Below are 19,288 nucleotides of genomic sequence, written 5' to 3'. Positions count from 1 at the left end.
TTCGGACAATTGTCCATCGTTAGGGCCGAATATGTATTCAGTAGCATTTGTCCTCAAATCACCAATAAATAAAATGCAGCTACTGGGCCTTAGATTAAATCTAAATAAGTTGTCAGGCTATGTTTAATACACTTGGCAAGGGAATTCACTGGCATCCAGCTTTTGGGAATCAGAAGCTTTTAGCTTGGTCTTTTTTTATGTTGGTTGAAATGCCAAGAAATTAAGGCTATAGAGGGACTAGATGACATATGTAATCTGCACAGAAGAGTAGACACCGTTCAAAAGAAAACACAAATGTATTAACTCCTTCACAGCTGGGAGAATGCAATTCGGGCAGTCCTGCAAGCTGAACTGGTTAAAAGGTTATCAACCCCGTCTTCTGCGGGTGCAAGATGTATGAACATATTCAACAGGATTAACATAATTGCATTAGTTACATTTTGGAGTCGGTCAAAAAAGGGATTGGTCGACCATCCCAAAATATAATGCCATAAATTAAGATTTATGTATTTATTGTGCATTTTGTAAGTGTCATGGTACAAACTCCCAAACCTCTGGAGTTTATGGGCCTACCGCAGTCACTGGCACCCTTAGGGGCTTATCAAGCCCCAAATGTGTGTCCTAGGATTTCCTGGACTCAGTCCTGGCGCGGTTGGCGCCAGGCTCATAACATGTGCTAATTACATGGGACTACATTCACAGCCTAATAGGGCTGAGCCTGTCTGTATACCCTGGATGTGGCTGAGGGACTACTTTACCTGAGATTGCAGGGTGTGGCTGAGGGACTATTTTACCTGGAACTACTTACAAGGCTATTTAAGCCACACCCTACAGACAGAACACGCTTCGCGTTATTCTGCACTCCTGCAGCGTAACGCTCACCGTGTCTACTCAGTACTCGAACTTTTACAGCCACGCCCGCCCTGAGATCCCGATCCAGCGGCACCTGAGAGAAGGAAAAGAAGAGAACAGGAGTTAGTACAGCAACGAAGGCCTTACCTGCAATATTCCATCCAATCGGCCGCGCCTTCAGCTGCTCTCCGGGGCACCGCACCTGCAGAGAAGAAGGTAACTGCACGGACACCCAATACTCACCCGGGGTCTGCATTCTTCAGGAATTTCGTTGAAGTGGTTCTTCTCTTCGCCATCCTGGAGCCGCGCCTGCTGAAAAGGAAAAGAAACAGCAGGTTAGTCGCGCACGGAAAAGAAACCGCTATACAGACATTCAGCGCCACTCACCCGTGCTAATGCTCACCTGCAGGAAATCTGCTCAGCATTTTAGGAAGAGTCTAATCTTCATCCGAAAACCGCTCAAGACCGCGCCTGACAGAAAAGAGAAAGACAGGTTAAAACTTGGGCAATAAGGACATTAAGCACCTATACCAGGCATCCATTGGCATAGAGACTTACCTGCTTAATCCAGCTATTCAAAAACTCTGCAACAGCCCCGCAGGATTAGTGAAGTAACTTGGTCCTGGGAAAGATTGTGCATACCGCGACCCTGCTAGAGATTGCAGGATGAAGAGCTTACTATTAAGAACTCCAAGGTGAGACAGAAGAGGAGAAGGGGCATCAAAAGGTTAAAGGAGGTGGAACCAATCTGGCTCCACTCAGTTAGCTAATATCTTGTTTCGACATTGCAGGCAAATGCCTTCTGGGTTGATATCGAGAGAGAAGACGCGGCAGGCATCATCACTCAAGCTGTGCAACGCCAGTGCAGACATCATTTGTGCGACTACATCCTACGCCCCCATGGAGACCAGGTGAGCGTGACAGAACGCAAAGCCTTACACAAAATCTCTACCTGGGCGTCAAGGAAACCTCTGAGACCGACCAGCTAGCACAGCTTTTGGGGGAACTCAGGGCCGAGGTGTATTCAGCTCGGCAGGAAACCAATGCCTTGAGGAGAGAACTGATCGTAGCCAAGGATCGCACCGACGATCTCGCCAGACAGCTGCTTCAATCATGGCGGGGCAAACACTGTTACCAGGATTGGGGTCAACGGTTCCGACTACACCAAGCAATCCAGTTCAGGTGGTCCTTCCAGGAGCCGTACCTTTGGCACCTCCAGAACGCTTTGCAGGAGACCCAAAAAGGTACTCGGTTTTTATAAATCAGTGCCGTCTACATTTCCTACGCAGGCCAGGAGCTTTTCCAAATGACCAGTCTAAGGTGGCCTTTGTGCTTTCGTATCTCAGTGGCAGTGCTGCAGACTGGTCGGTACCGCTAGTCAATCGGGATGATCCCATCTTGTGAGACTTCCAGAGGTTCCAACTGGACATGGAGAAGTTGTTTGCCCTCCACTCCCAAGGTCAAGCATTGGATAATGAACTCTTGTCTCTGCGTCAAGGCAACCAAGATATGTTAACGTACATCGCAACCTTTAATAGACTGGTAGTAGAAACCGATTGGCCGAGCGACAAAAGAACAACGCTGTTTTACCGTGGTTTGAGAGGGGAATTAAAAGATGTTTTAGCTCAAGTGGTCAATCTACCCAGAGACTGTGCTGAAAACATAGACTTGGTGGTCCAGCTTGATCATAGACTGCAGAACCGTAAGGCAGATCGAGCTAGAATGGACACTCGGGTATTTGTGTGCCCAAAGGAAAATGCTTCCAAGACCACCGACATGGCCGAATCCATGCAGATTGGAGGAGTGCGAGGGCCGTTCTCCAAGACTGAAAGTGATAGGAGAAGACAACAACAGTTGTGTTTGTATTGGCTAGAGTCACACGGAAAAGAAACTGCTACACAGACATTCAGCGGCACTCACCCGCGCTAATACTCACCTGCAGGAAATCTGCTCAGCATTTTAGGAAGAGTCTAATCTTCATCCGAAAACAACTCAAGACCGCGCCTGAAAGAAAAGAGAAAGACAGGTTAAAACTTGGGCAATAAGGACATTAAGCACATATACCAAGCATCCATTGGCATGGAGACTTGCCTGCTTAATCCAGCTATTCAAAAACTCTGCAACAGCCCTGCAGGATCAGTGAAGTAACTTGGTCCTGGGAAAGACTGTGCATACCGCGCCCCTGCTAGAGATTGCAGGACGGAGAGCCTACCATTAAGAACTCCAAGGTGAGACTGAAGAGGAGAAGGGGCATTAGAAGGTTAAAGGAGGTGGAACCAATCCGGCTTCACTCAGTTAGCTAATATCTTGTTTCGACATTGCAGACAAACGCCTCCTGGGGTGATATCGAGGGAGAAGACGCGGGCAGGCATCATCACTCAAGCTGTGCAACGCCAGTGCAGACATCATTCATGCAGCTACCTGCTACGCCCCGTGGAGACCAGGTGAGTGTGTCAGTAAGGTACTTATACAACAAGTAAATTGTGTTTCAAAGCGCCCACAGGGCAACATGGAGGGAACATGGGAATGAAAATCAAATACAACAATGAACGATAGAGGCAGACCTACTAGGCCTTGTGAGCATTCAGAACGTGCAAGTGCAGAGAGAGAGAAGGGGTGAGGGAGTGGGGGTAAGTGCTAGGTGTACCAAAGAGAGAAGTGCTAGAGGGTAGGCAGCTGTTAAGTGACTTGGTGAGAGTGGCCAGCTGCCAATAAATAAGTAAGTGCAGGCCTGTGGTGGCATAGGCCAGTGAGTGCCAAGCCAAGTGCTGTGGGTGGGCGGTGCTGAAGGCGATTGGGTGCGGAGGCCAGGACCCAGGAGGACACATAAGGGCCCTGGTCACCAATCTCAGCAACTGTGGGGGTTTAGCAGAGGAGGGAGGAAGGGAAGGAGGAGCTTCAGGAATTAGAGGAGATCCAGATCAAGACGAAGAGGAATGGGGAGGCTGTTCCATAGGAGGGATCCTGCAGAGGAGAGAGATTGGCCACCAAATTGCTGTTTAGCAAAGCGCTTGACACACAGAGAGTTGGTGCTGGGGGAACGTAAAGTTCTGGAGGGAGAGTATTTAGTGAGAGACAGTTGTAGATATTGTGGTCCCCGGCCCTAGACAGCCTAATGGATGAATTTGATCCTTGCATCAACCGGGAGCCAGTGGAGAGATTTTAGGGCTGGAGAGATGTGTTTCCTGGGCTTGAGGCCAAAAATAGGTTTTGCAGACTTATTCTAGATTAGCTGGAGGGGTCGTATAGAAGAAGAGGGTAGATTAAGGAAGAGGTTTTTGCAGTAGTTTAGCCTAGAGAGAACCAGAGCTCTAGAGACATTGAGCATCTGGGGGAAAATGAGGAAAGTTAGAATTCCTTTGAGGAGGTGGAGTTGAAAGTGGGCCTTCTTGGCAAGGTCCTAAATGTGAGGGAGGAAGGAAAGAGAGGAGTCGAAGATGACTCCAACCTTCTGCCTTCAGATGAAGGAGAAGGGGGAGAGCCCATAGAAGATGGCCAGAGTAAGGGGAAGAAAGAGGGAGCAGGGGTCCCAATAGGAAGGATTGCAGTCTTTCTGGCGTTGTGGCAGAGATCATTGGAATTACACCAGGATTCGATGGTAGATAGGCAGTCAGGAATTGTGGAAGAAGTAAGGAGAGGATCAGAAGGAACTTTGAAGAAGAGTTGTGTGTCATCTGCATAACACTGGAAGTTGGGGAGAAGGTGGAAATGAGGTGTGCAAGTGGAGCAAGGAAGGTTGGAGCCCTGGGGAACCCCACAGGGCCCAATATATTTCTATTGGGTAACACATTTCCTGGAACACAATCCTTTACCACCCCTTTTGTGATGTCAAAATCCCACCCTCAACAGCTCTTAGTTACATCATTAAGCTGACCATCAGAAAAACGCTTTGCTTTGATAGGCTGGCACATTCCAACATACAAATAGATACACAGCTACAAATGAATTGGACCCTGTGTTTTGTTTGAATATAATGCAAGCTCAGCATAATAGTTGCAAGGTTGACCAGCTCTCTGATTGGGTCCCCTCATTCGTCTCCCCCTATTCTCATCTCCCTTCACATGACTGGTGGCAGCTCTGCTTAGAAAAAACATGCAAGACACTGTTGCTGGAAAGAAATTCCTGCTATTTTATTCTCAAATGCTATTGTATTTTCTGCAAGAGCTTCTGAAACATATCGTGTGGGACTTGCAGCGCGTGTATAACTGAGGCTTGTCCCATGGGAAACGTTTCCCTTGGCAACAATTAATTAGCTACTCTGTGTGCCTTGACCTTGGTGAACTGATATCCACTGTTTCATTGTGTCAGCAGAAATTCAATTTTACTATGTGCTGTGGCCTCTTAACTAAAATATAATAATGGCTTCTAACAAGTATGCCTTATGCCTGCTCCAAAATGCCACCCCGTGGTTCATTAATACACATAACAGTAATCCTTACTACACTTCTATTTTTCTGCTACCAGTACTTCTAGCTAAAACCCCTACGTATGCTTGACCAGTACCAAGGGAAATCAGAATGTCTATGTCCTTGCGCGTATATTTCTTTGTTCAGTGCCCTGCTCCTTAAGATGTTGCACTCGAAGTGTAATGTACGTGTGTCATGCCATCATCCTACACGTCACTCTTATGTCACTGCGTCATTTTCATGGCTGGTGCGTGCTTCCCCCTCTGGTGGACACTACATTTACCTCTCTTCATCTGGACATCATATTGGTTTATATAGCTTATGAAGGGAGAAGTTGATTTGCTGCCATGATTTCTTCATACAAATTTACTGATTATGCAGCACAATGGTTTTAACAAATGGTGGAAAGGAGAGAAGTGATGGATGGTGACAGAAAAACAGTACTTGAAGGAGAGGGTGGTGAGGTGAGTGAGAGAATAGGAACATATAAGTTTCATATTTATTTGTAGAAATTATACTTAAAACTATAGGAATAAAAACACCAAAATAAATATATATTTGTATTTATTTTTCGATCATGTAAAGTGTTTTGTAAAAAAGCACTGTAAAGGGGCATGGATCTAGCAGTCGCATTGCTGAGTTCCTTACTTAGTCTCAACATAGCAACTCATACATTGCACTGGATGGTTGTGGGGAAGGAGTGCAAAACACTATGGGCCTCATTACAAGTATGGCAGTACAGTAAAAATGGCAGCAAAGTGGCAGCAATTACATTACTGCCACTTTACAGCCACATTAGTGCACTGCCATAGTACATGTTTGGGGGTAAAGTGGAGGATTTACCTCTACTATGTTTTTGGAGGTAAATCTTCCACTTTACCATCAAAACTCTGCAAATTTACCACATAGTATTACTGTTTGTGGCAAATCCATTGCAAATACCCATGGAGTCCTATGGACTCCAAAAATTGAGTTTTATACTGCCATACCACCACTCCTAATTCTGTGGTAATACAAAAGGACCGATTGCTTGTAATGGTAAACGAGTTTGGTAATAATTCCATGGATTCACTGCTACATTACCGGCCAAATTCTGATGAGGCCCTAAATGGAGACATCACACGACTATGGTATATATACCACAGTCCTTTTTGATCAGGCTAACAATTCGAAACTCTGGCAAAACAAAGTTTATTCTAGATTAATGATGTAACACAATTAAAACAACACATGAACATATACCGGTTAGTAACTAAAAGTGATTATTTTTGCTGCGAACAATAGCAGCACATTTCATCGGTCGCGAGCCACTATCACTACCTTTGTATTTAAGGGTGGGGTAGCCTTGACTCACCTCCTTGTGTTTGCTTCTTGACCTATCCCTCAGGACCCAAGCCCCCGTTAACAAAAAAGAGGGTGCACACCCATATTTTCTGTGACATCACAAGACTTACATTAAGCACCTTTTCAGTAAGGGCAGCATTTACAGATTGGTCCAGTGAAGCATTGAAGTGGTGACAGTGATTGGGGGGGTCATTGGAGAGGCATTAGAGCACCATCAGACTCTGGGGCACCGTCCTGGGGGCAGGGGTCTATCTTGACGCCAGTCACTGTCGGAATGTCGTTCCTTTCATGAATAGTTGTGCTCATGCTTCCCAGAAAATGTTACTCAAATGTTAATAGTTAAAACTCCATAAACACGAGTAATATAGCAATGTGGGCGAACACAAGAATGAATATGTCCTTAATGCATGGTCAGGGAAAATGAGTACAACAGGAATACAGGGCCAAAGAGACCATGTGCCAGATCTGTCCTCCATGTGAATTGTTTTTCCATGTGTGCTTTCCAACTCCTGCAAGGAGATGGCTCACCGCCCACCTTTGAGAGTTAAGCAGAATGAAGTCATCTTAAAAAACCAACAAAACCCACAGGTGTAGTAGATGCCTTCATAATTCCTGTTTTAATTCATTTTTTATTTATTGGAATAGAAATACCTAGATAAATATATAATTTTGTGTGTATTTGTTGAAAATGAAAATTGCTTTGGCAAGAAGCACTGTGCAAAGTCCTCTGATAAAACGTACTGGTGTCCCAGCGCTTGATTCAATTCAGCAGGCGCTTGGCTAGTTCATTATGTTGATCCATGACTTTAGTACAAATGTGTAATTGGGCCTGTGAAATACATTCTGCTGCCTCAGGGAGAGGGCTTTTTTGCCCCCTCCCCATGCAGCGGGAGCAAAGATAATGTTTTACCTTGCATGTGGCAGACCCTGTGTCCCCTGGTGGTGCTCTAGGCAGCCGCCTAGAATTGCATTGTGGTAGCAAGGCCCGGTGTGAGACAAGGCCGCTTGCTAGTTGGAAGACAGACTTCATGGAGTCAGACTCCCGCGAACAAATGTATCTCGCCACTGACCTTTGAGAATTAAGAGGAATGTCTAATCTGATAAAAGCGCACAACTGCATATAGGCCCACCCAAAGATGGTCTGAATACGTTCTGTAATAAAATGCAGATTGCGCTTGGCGGCACTTACGACCTGATCAATTAGTGCTTGGCAATACTAGTACATTGATCCTATGACGTGTTAGTAAAATGGTGATGTGCTGTTCCTTTGTGTCCCGAAGAGGGAACATGCTTCCGGTGCTCATTTGGGAGTTGCCAATGGTAACAGTGAAGGCCCCTGTGGTCACGACTTGCCATCGGTTGGCTCCTGTGAACCTCAGCTTTTAGCTGCACCATCCCTTGAATTTCTAAAACACAAAGTAGCAGAGATACATGTGTGTTTGTGCAATACCCCTTCTCTTACCTACAGCAACCAGCGATAGGGTGAGCAGATGTTCAAAATAAAATACCGAGTCAGGCCGTAAACATAAATGTAGGACTTTACCTGCCACCTCTAAGCCCCTCCTTCCTGCACCACCCCACTCATCGTGATCCCATGTTAAACACTTTACACTTACAGTACTGCTCCTGGATTTAAACTGTGCAGCTTTAGTTGTGACTTTTGCTCCCGATTACTATTACATGTCTCACTAAGTATCCGTTTCCGTGCAGTCTATGTGGCTCATTGTGTATGGTTGGCAACCTAAGGGTTGGCGGTCCGAGCCCACCCACAGATAGCAAACATAATGATATAGAATCACCAATTAACTCTCATAGTGAATTGAAATGTAGAACGTTCCAGTGGTCATCCTCCCATTCCACACAACCGTGACAGGGTTTTTAAATTAAAACATCTCCCAGGACAGAGGGCCCAGTTCTGGGGCAGTCTGGTCACCCTAACCACGGACAAACTGTTGTTAAGGTATTCTGTATACACAAAACATAATGCGCACACAAAGAATTTATTTTATACGCTTCTTTCAACATCATCAGACAACCCCTGCAAGATGTCACTTTTTGTGACGTCATCATCGTTAAACGTCAAGCATCGTAACTTCTTGGCAGGGGAGTTTCTATGCAAGATAGACTCCAGGCCGAACAACTGGATTCACAACCGATGGAGTTTGTCCAGCCGATCAGGTTGCCGGAATCGCTGCAGAATTAGTCTGTGACTGCCTGCTTCCTCAGCCACCGGAGGGCCACCCCCTGGTGTCGGCCATGTTGTTTTGCCAATGCCCCCAGCTCATTCAGCACTTGCAGAAAGCTGGGGCTGGTGGGCTGTTGCTGCCCCTGTACACCACAACACGTGGGTGTTGTTGCTATAATGGACTCCCAAACAGCAAACCCCATCAGTGCACCCCTACCCCAGCATTGCAAAATGAGTGTAATGGAAAGAGAAACTGAGGTTATTACTCTATATTTAAAGTACTTCAATGCAATAACTCACAGCAAAGTAGAAAACAATACTGCCAACAATAATTCATGTTCATAATTTTTCATGTAGCTTAATTGTCCAAAGAGCACTCGTCTAGATTGTTCTGCTACAAAGGGAATGAATGGTGCTGTGTAAGCTATTTTTGCTCTGAATCATAGGTATAACTAGAACCAATAGCCTCTCCACAGCCATTAAATACGCTTAATGGGTTTTTTAAATCATTTTTAAATTAATGAAACTCCTCTCAACACTTGGAAAGAGCAACCATACACAAGATCCTCATGGTGACCCATACATTTGGAAACCAAAAATATTCCTTTGTATGGTGAAAACGTTTCGACAAATGAAATATCTCCACTACCTACAAGGCCGAACGTTTGGCTTTCTCGATGCTACAATATAGGCTGTTTACCCATTAGTGGGGCCTTTTCTGAATAGCAAACACTGTGAACAGAATCTGCCATGATTTACATCACACCCTGCATGGCAAAGCCTAACATCCACCCCAAAGGTGGTCTCAGTGCCCCCCTGGGGCTGTGGCAGGTTTTGCGGCTGAGGATAGTGCTGTACCTGAAGCAGGGCTCTGGAGAAAATTGGGTTCTGCGCTTTAGTGCAAGAGAAACTACTACACCTCAGTACCTGACAAGCTTTCTATTAGACAGTCTGGGTGAATCTATATATCAATGCTTTGTGATAAACCTTAGATGTTATCAATATATTCCCTATTTGCGCTTCCATTATGGTGTCTTTCAGACCCATGAATAGAAACACATTAATAATGCTGCTGCTCTTGTTTTGCATTAATGTTTGGCATTATGTGCATTTATTCTCTTGGTGAGATAATATATGAGCATTAAAGACAGAATAGTCCAGCAATATTCATTTCCTTATGGTAGCAATAAAGTAGCGGATTAGATACACAGCATCCTACTCTACCTAAATCTTACAACCAATCACAAAACTTTACGTAGCCATTGTGCGCCAGTAAAACTTCAAATCGTAGCCACAATTGTGATGCTGTGAATTGGCAAGCCAGCCTTTTACTTTATGACCACCCACTTTACTCCTTTCTCTTTTGGACATTTTGCTTAAGGATTTTTTTTCTCTTCGTCTTCTACATGTTCTTTGTGAGTGCCCTGAAGCCCATGTGTTAGTGGCGCTATATACAAAGGCAGATAGATATTTAGATATATAGGGGATAGGTGAGCTTATATAGAACAACCTCTGCATAACCCATTAGGTGGGGAGGGTTAACAACTGTGTCAAAAAGTCATACCACTATTTCCCTGCAGGCCAATCACATTCTAGCAGACAGTGATGTCATTCATGTAATCAGTAGGGACATTAGAACACAACATCTTCTTTTCCTTTACATTCTAATGTGGCCCTCACCACTTCCCAACTGTCACCAACTTGCATCCTTGCTGGAGGGTCACGGAAGGCTAGAGGGGCAGGGCATCATCACTCCTTCCCTATCTGGAGTTGGTGCTGCCCACTCCTGCGACCTTGCTCTTCTTTTCCCTGCCTCCCTGTTCCAGTCCTTCCTGTCCATTTCTCACCTTCTGCTGCCCCATGCCCTCTCTTGTCCTCTCCACCTGTGCCCTCTTCCATGCCTTGTTGTTGCCTCCTGCTTCACACCTGCCCTACCTTGGAGTCAGTCCTCCTTTCTTAATTTCCACCTTGGAAGTTACCACCTTTGGAGCCATATGGCTTATATACTTTGCTGCTGGCTCTCCCTTTTCAGTGCTCTGCACTGTCCTTATAACATGTTCATTTAGGGGGGGAGGAGTCACATCGTGGTGTAGGGAGCCGTCCTGGAACATCCTGCTTGGAATTGAATCTGAACACCATTATACTCCTCAGCAGGCCCTGAATCCTTGAACCCAGTCTTACAACTTCAGAACCTACTGGCAACAGGAACTATACCAATTCCCTACACACCAAAGAACCGGTATGCAGTGCAGATGTTACGCAGTACTTGAAATAAGTTTGAATTGAAGCCGATCATGTCATGATCTGTCCCTTAAGAATGAACTTGCGTGTTTGAACATGATGGGCACAGGCCAAATGATAAGATGTTTTTGTGCTTTACTCATAACATTTTATACTGTCAATATGTCCTAATTAAGCATCCAACCTTGGTTAGTGCCTTATCAATATTGGCCTTTTTGTTTGTATAAACATCAGATATTTTTACAGTTTGCAATTAAATCTTTTAAAATAATTTAATTACGTATGTTTTTAGTTCTTTGTGCTCTCTGCTGCTGTTTTCAGAATAATGAAAGGAAGTTGATTGATTCGATTTGAAGTATTTATATAGCGTTAATCGTAGAGGAACACATAGGAAAGAGTTAGTTCTTCAGTTTCTTACGAAACAGAGATAGGGCATCCATCAATCTAAGAGACATTGGGTTGGGTGTTCCAGAGGCAAGGGCCACCAACCAAGTAATTTAATAAGAAGGAGGAACAATCAAACATTTCCCCTGACCTTCTCAATCCATCCCTGAATTCTTGCAAAATAGGGGTTCCTCTTTGACAGGCATCTAAAAGTCCATCAATGCACTTCATCCACAACAACAGTTGCCAGGATGAACCTTCTCAATATCAGGAAAAACTGCTCCTACCTCAACTTCCACTCTACTTATTTCTCTGGAAAGCACTTCTTATCTCAGAAAACTGGGCTACTCCTCTGACCTACTTCTGGGACTCCAGCTGCAGTCTTTTGCCTCTCTCAAAACAGTTCTCAACTTTGCATACGCTCATTAATTTCCGTTAATCCTGCCCACTTCTGTGCACAGCCTCCATGCAGGATGGCTCTCCATATCCATTCCCCTTTTTCACTTCCTTCTGGTCTTTTAATCTATCCACAGAATTGCCTCCAACCCACCTGGCTGACTCTATCGTCTTCTGCTCTTTCATTGGCACCCTCAGGCCCTAATCCCTTCTCAGCCTTACGGGCCCCTACCCCATCCCAACATTGTCTCCTTTGTTGGCCTCTTTTCCCTCCTGGCCCTCCATGATGGGAACACTGTGCCCTCAGTGATTGAGACTATCCCTAATGTAGCAGTCTCCAAAATCAACCTCAAGAGGTGCTATCACATCTTACGTGACATCCCCCCTTTCCCATGGTTGGAACAACCAAGTGTATTTATATGTGAAATATGGAACTATTGTGAATGCTCCAAGCCTCACCTTATATTAGTACCTGGTACCCCACTTCCTCCTCCCCACTTTCCCACAGCTTGCTCACCCTCCTACCCCCATCTCAATTAGCTTCTTTTTTATTCTCCTGCACTGGAAACATTACTGTCCCCAGCTGGTTTCGCTGTACAACTCGCCTCCATGGAAAGTGAGAAGGAACTACTTAGTCCCTTCTCACGTGATTAATAGTGGCCATCTTTTTATAAACCATGTTTTAAGTTGTGCCAGTGGGTTGGGATACTAGTAAGAATAGACCCCCTGCTGTGGAGGCATTACTGCTTCAGGTAACACCCCATGGTGTGCGTAAAGGCCCTCGCTTCGCTCGGGTCTGTTACCATGGGTCCCGGGGCATTACCTGAAGTGGTAAAGCCCTCCCCACGCCCCACCTCGGGGTTTATTGCTTAAGTGTGTAACTCTCCATGTGTATAGTCTTTTTCAATGTTCCAAGCCCCTTCAACTCATCAACAGGTCTCTCTATGATCCAATATACTTTTGTTCTCGCTTTTGTAAAGCACCAAGTAAAGGCATTGCTACTGCTGTCAATAGGGCCCATAATAAAATGTTTGTATTCCAAGCTATTCGCTCTCCCCTAATAAATAAAAATACAAAAGGAAAAACCTTCTCAGTTTTGCATTATAGTACCAGAATATGATTGGCGACAGGAAGGGGTTTCCTTCCAGAGCACACACTTTTTAAACGTAGTTGCTAAGAAATAATCCCCTCAGCAGAATCTGTGCTACCAAAGACAAACCTATAATTTGATTTAAAAAAATCAAAGACAGGCATTGATTTCATGACCGCAACCAACTTTATTCTATAAATGAATTTTCTTGGGAGTGGCACACACACATGAATGTATTACCAATGCTCATAGTTGCCCACTTTATGTTCTCCCAACCTAAAATATTATGTAATGTGCAGTGATGAAACTGACAATACAAATGTAAAGGAAGTGGGAGGAGAGTTTTCCCAGGCTACAACCTCATTTGCATAAGAAAACTCTGTGGGCTTTTAGGAATGTACCATTATTGGACAATAAGGGCAACTAAGAGAGAGCAGGGATGGTCCTGGTAGGATCAGGAATAGCCAATATTTTTCCAGGCCTGGAGGAGTTCCACAAATCCTTTTCCTTCTAATCTCATTACTTCCTCATCCCTCTTGCTTGTGCCAGTCCCAATGGGTGGGGTGACCTTCAGGGAGCAATTTAAGCAAATAGCTTTCATTACTCGTCACGTGTAGATGCGTCCCTCCTTAACTTCCTGGGAGGTACTACAAGAACTTTACCCCCTGCCAGAAACCTTTGTGTCTTTTTGTCTTCCAGAGCTAGAGATGATAGTAGCTTTCAGGGAGGTATGCACCTCCTCAGGTCCAAAGCTGTGCAGAAGCACATCTGATGTGTAAGGTGCAGTAAGATGTCCTACATATGCGAACACTCTGTGAGATGCTCGGGACACCTTTCCCTCTCTCTTAGATGACCCTCATAGGTGGCAGCGCCAGGCCTCAGCACAATGGTGTAACAGCTCTGAGAGCATAGACACAGCCCCCTGATGATCCCCAGGATTCATTGCATGGTGGGGAAAGGAAGCAGCATGGAAGTACTACAAATGCTCCCCAGTGAACCAGGCAAGTTGACATGTGTTTGAACCTCTGTCCCTTGTTTTACTGCCATTGGATCACTGTTTGGAATTCCCTATCAGGGGGCAGGACTAGACATCATGGTAAGTCCAAGAGGAGCTGGCAGCAGAACAGGATACATGGGGATGGTAGCCCTGCTGGTCGAGGCATTAGTAGAGCCAAATATGGAGATACATTCCTGGGATAATGCTTGTGCATTTTACAGTGCCTGTGATACCTATGGGAAGAGACAGAGGTTCCATGTGGTTCTGCTTTTCCTTGGTTTTCTAGATTCCATTCTTCTTGTGGCAGAACCTCACCTTCTGCCACTGACCACAGCCTATATTCCAGAAATAGCTAATTAAACAGCATACTCTCTGGGTTAGATTGCCCCATCTTCCCTGTCACTTTCTCCATCAGAATCAACATTCATCCTGTTAATCCTGAAATGTGGCTGCCTTTGGGAGGATACATTTACCTCCAGGATAGATGCCCTGCTCTCCCTTTCTAGCTCAGCTATGAAGGATACACTGGCATGGGCGATGGATGCCCTCTCGCTCCATTGGTGGGAAATGTTAATGGTTGCTTTCTGTCCCTTTCCTCTAGTGCCATGGGTACTGCAGAATATCGGGAGAGACCCCTTGTGCTTGTATTAGTAGTTAACCCTTGGTAATGCAGGTGGACATGGGTCCTTCTGTTAGACCAGATGTCCACGTTCTACCATTGTTTAAATCTGATATCACCAAATCCATTGAGGTAGCTCATCCTTTCTAACCAGGGTCTTCTGCATCTTCTTCTCTCAGCGTGGCTACTGCGAGGTGGTGTCCAATGTCTTAGTGGTCATCTGAAGATCTAGCTATGACCATCCAGCAGTCTACATGCCCACTCTGCTTTCTCAGACGGCTGCAGCCTCTTCAGAATGCTGCAGCAAGATCAGTCCTCTGTCCTTCCTTTGGCACACATATGTCCCCATTACTTAGACAACTCCATTGGCTTCCTGTTGAGGCTAGAATTATGTTTAAGTCTTTGTGTATGGTTCACCGGGCTTTCTATGGCATTGGTGCTGAGTATTTGTAAGCTAAGTTTGTTCATTATAGTCCTACTCGCACTCTCCGCTCTCAATCCGCTCATCTTCTAGTTGTCCCCAGGTTCAGGTGCACTCAAATTGGTGGGCGTGCGTTCACTGTTGTGGCAGCTAAGGCCTGGAATAAACTTACCCTTGATCTCCAAAAGACTGCTGACCACCTCCTCTTTTGACGGTCATTAAAAACACTGCTATTTTAGATTCCCTCGTTCTGATTTTTACTATCCTGGTTCATCACAGCGCCATGATGCCCTCGGGCGTGCGTGCGCTCTATAAGTGCTATTAACATAACATAACATAACATAACATAACATAACATAACATAACATGACAAGCATACAATCACCACTGTGTCACCTTCTCTGCCTGGTGCCTTATAGGGGGTTATTTCCCTTGTCTCAAGAGCCCTAAAGAATTTTGAACTTTCCTCAAGATGGCTTTTGCTTAGGATTGGCTGTGTCTTGTTTTAACACCCAACCTGCAGCCATTAAGGCTGTTGGGGATCCTTGGGGTGTATTGGTGAAGTTGAACAGCATGCCTCTCGTTTATTAGGTTGTTTTCTGTTCTCTTGGCATTCACCCTATGGTTCCATCTTGGGACCTTTCCCTGGTTCTCAGGGATCTTCAACTCCCTCTGTAAGATCCTTGTTCGGAAGTGGATAGGAAATGTGCATCCTTCAAGACCTTTTTTTTGGTAGCAATCATGTCTGCCCACTAATAAATATGCCACGCATTCATATTGCATATGTAGGAATGCATGTGGGCTGGGGGTTACGGAAATCTATGTTTCATTAATGTGCCATATTGCTGCGATTCGATATAAAAGAAAACACATATTTCGAATTTGTTATTATGCAGATGAAATGGGTTGCCACCTTTTCATATTGATTGGTTCCTTACCCTCTTTGGTGCCTTTGATTGTGTGATATTGTGTTGCCTTACCCTGCATAAAGTTTGGGGACCACCTTTGCATTGATTTTACTTTAATTAAAAACAAAATCGATTCTGAAATTAACCCGGTTCTCGTTCCTTGAACTGTGAGGTGGAATTCTATGCCAGCGGCATTAAACCACATGATGTCTCTTAATAACTCAAACTAAAATATAGCAGTTATCATCTGTGACAAGAGATATGATTTCATTGCAAATACACCCATCCCAGAACTGTAGAAACAACCCGTGGACCTGTAAAAAGTAAGCAAAACAAAAACGAAATAATAATAGAGCTCAGTTCCTGTTAGTTCCTGCTCATTTCGACCTCTGATCTTGTGGTCCTGTGATCACTTTGCGCACTTTCCCAAAATGCTGCTTTATCTTTTAGGGAATGGAGTCCTCACAGGAAATCTGAGGGCCCCAGTGGTGGGTCCTAGAGTGCGTATCTCCAGAGAAGTGGACGTGGGAAGGATCTGGCTTCAGGAGCCACTGGCAGGAGGAAGCATTAACTTTATCGGAAGGCGATTGGCCATGACCCAGGCCAATGGCTGTTAAGAGTCCCACTATGTGAACTTGAGAAAAACAGGTGAAAATGTGTGTCAGTCTGATTGGTCTGTTTATGGGTTCCCTTTACCGGAGTAAAATACTTTAATAAGTGAGACGTTAGTTTTCTGAAAAGCCTTCTTTCATTACTCTAGGCTAGTTATTGTCCTTAGACAGGTAGAGTGGAGCCACGTCGGTGGGTAGGCACATATTGTATGGAGGAGTTTTTGCATATTTAACTTGGATACGTGGTGTTAACAATCCCTGTGATACAACACACTGGCAGTGCCCAATATGGTTATTCTGTGTCCTCGGATCATCCTTGTTTTATAATAAAATTTGAAACCAAGGTGGACACACGCTGGTTATTGTAGGAGTGTTAACTGCTAGGCTATTATGCAAGTCTATGCAAAAAGGGCGAGCATACTGGTCCTTGGAACTTAAGGGGTTGATTGTCGTCTCAATCAGGTCACGTGACAAGTGTCCACACATCTTCAGAATTCAGGTAACTCAAGAGAATAGTTGGATCAAGTCACAGATTACTTTTCATCCACCATAATCATTGTAAGGGATAGAAAATAAATGATCTTGCATCTAAGTTACAGAAAATGTGGCAACATTATTTTTTCCCTGTAGACATGTTTCAGTGCTTGTTCAAAAACGTTGTCATATACTGTGAGATCAGACTTTGCAAGTGAATTATTCTAGCGCTGTGGATATACAGTCAAAAAAGTCAGCTGCCGCCAATTCTGACCGTCGTGTTCCTGTGTGAAAGGGAAATACTAGCTTTTTTGGTATTTTTCTCAAGGTGTCCTGGACTGCCATTATGGCAGGTTGAGGTTTTCCACACAGTCTGGGTGATTAGTTTCCACGGAATCAGAAAATATAATTTTGTTGTGCTTTTCTATGGTCCTGGTGTTGACATGTTTCATTGGAAGAAAAGTGCACCACAACGACTTGCTTCAATTAAATATTGACAAGCTCAAACATAAGACATGCCACTAGCGCTTTTGCAAACCACACTGTAAGATGTTGCGTTCTGTTTTTTAGGTCTGGATAGAAAGAGATTTAGCTTTCTGACATATCTCTTGAAGGTACCTTTTAGAGAAGGGCCCTAGTGCAAGCCATCTGCTCAGTGATGGAATGACCGCATCCTGGTGAAAGCTCTGTTATAGCAGCAGGCATTTTTTAAGAATGGTGGAACTGTTTTAGTTGAGGGGAGGTTTAATGACTGTTGCTGTAAAGAATCTGTTTTGTTTCCATGTTGCGTGATAGATTGATGTATTTTCCCCTTTTGTGCTGCATTACATTGTTTTTTTTTCAATTTCTATGCCAGCCACAATTTGATTGCATTATTAATAGGCATAGTAAAAGGACTTCAAAGCCAACAGACTTAACAATTACAGAGGGTAAGAATTATTTGTCCTTTGGAGGTTTTACAGAAAACTGTAGCATGTATAATTTACAGAGCCGGATCCATTGACTTTCGGACTGCTTGTTTTTGAAATGCTTTCGATTTTTTTCAGAGTGTGGAGGCCCGTTGCCAATCTATTTTCGCTTTCTTATCGGCCAGTGTAGGAGGCTTGAAATGAATTCCCCAGCTGTCTTGGAAGATACAGAGAATCCCTGGAACGGAACCCATTTTCTTCCTAGTGCTCTAAACTCGGGAATAAGCTGTGGCATGCTTGAAGTGAAGCCATTCTGGGGCTTATTTCAAAGAGAATTACAGCAACTTCCTTGCCATGTCTCGGCAAGGCTTGACCAGTGCCTGACCCTGGATGTCTGGAATGAGAGTCCCCAAGTGCTTCATCAATGCTAACTTTGTATTTGATTTGTCAAATGAATGCCCAACACAGAGGTTTTATATCTGAGACAAAGGAACACGCTTGCCCTACAAGAGACTGCCTATTGTTCAAAGCGAGACTGCTGAAATGCGAGCAAGTGTTTTACAGCTTGAAGGCACCGCATAACTTACTTCAATAATTGCGTCTCTCTTCCAGACCGTGAAGCGGTGCCAAGCTATTTCTTATGGTTTCAAATTCTGCTGTAAATATGTTTTATTAAAAGGTCCATCTGTAAATGATTTTTTAATGTAGTCTCTGCTTGTCTAAAATATGAAATTTTATCGGGACAAACAAACATTTTCTGGAAAATACAGAATATGAAAACAGTACGTTTATGTTGAAAAGTGCCCCGTTGTCCAGGATGTTCACAGAAAACCAGAATCGTTTTGCACAGAAATAAAATCTGCCAAGAGAGTAATGCATTTCAATGTGGGATATAATAAAAGAAACACTAGGGGCCAGTAGATATGTTCGTCTGCAAATGGTGTCATGTCTGATATGTGGCGAGTCAAAATTAGTGGTTGTCATTCCAACAATGTGCAATGCATTAACACGCATTAGAATGCCCTACAGGTCTTCCGCTCATTTAAAGGGAACAACCATTCAAGAAATTGCACCTTTGCATTCTACATAAAAGTGGAGCCTTTAAAGAGATTTTTTCAGTTAAGACAAATGATGTGTGTGGGTCTGTACATTTCAAGCTAGGCTTAATGATACACCCTGCTACATGTGATGTGATGCCAGTACGCCCCACTTGGTAAATACCTCTCTTCAGTGATGTGTGGCTCAATAGCTACCATGCAATGGCCTAATTACTTACTGGTAATCTTCATTATTCCGAGTCTGGATCTTCCTCGTCGCAATCCTTACTTCATTGAGGCACAGTACTCATGCCAAACTTTCCAAACTACCCTTTGCCACATCAACATGGAGGATTTAACAAAAAAAAAGGTTTATTCCCTCCTTTATGTCTATGAATGATTACGTCCCTTCCTC

At 44.2% G+C, this 19,288-nt stretch overlaps 1 long non-coding RNA gene across 1 annotated transcript; it reads left to right on the top strand.

Annotated features, from left to right (window-relative positions):
* The first annotated feature begins 16,321 nt into the window (after positions 1 to 16,321).
* LOC138489737 (uncharacterized) lies at positions 16,322 to 18,531 on the top strand. The gene is made up of 2 exons (XR_011274872.1): positions 16,322 to 16,491; positions 17,975 to 18,531. It is a non-coding gene; the product is annotated as an uncharacterized lncRNA (long non-coding RNA).
* Positions 18,532 to 19,288: the final 757 nt, after the last annotated feature.

The sequence above is a fragment of the Ambystoma mexicanum genome, chromosome 9 (assembly GCF_040938575.1).
Source record: "Ambystoma mexicanum isolate Mex_15411 chromosome 9, UKY_AmexF1_1, whole genome shotgun sequence".
In the NCBI taxonomy this organism is placed as follows: Eukaryota; Metazoa; Chordata; class Amphibia; order Caudata; family Ambystomatidae; genus Ambystoma; species Ambystoma mexicanum.
Note: the sequence above shows the minus strand (reverse complement) of the source record. Positions and strands in the feature narration are given on the sequence as shown.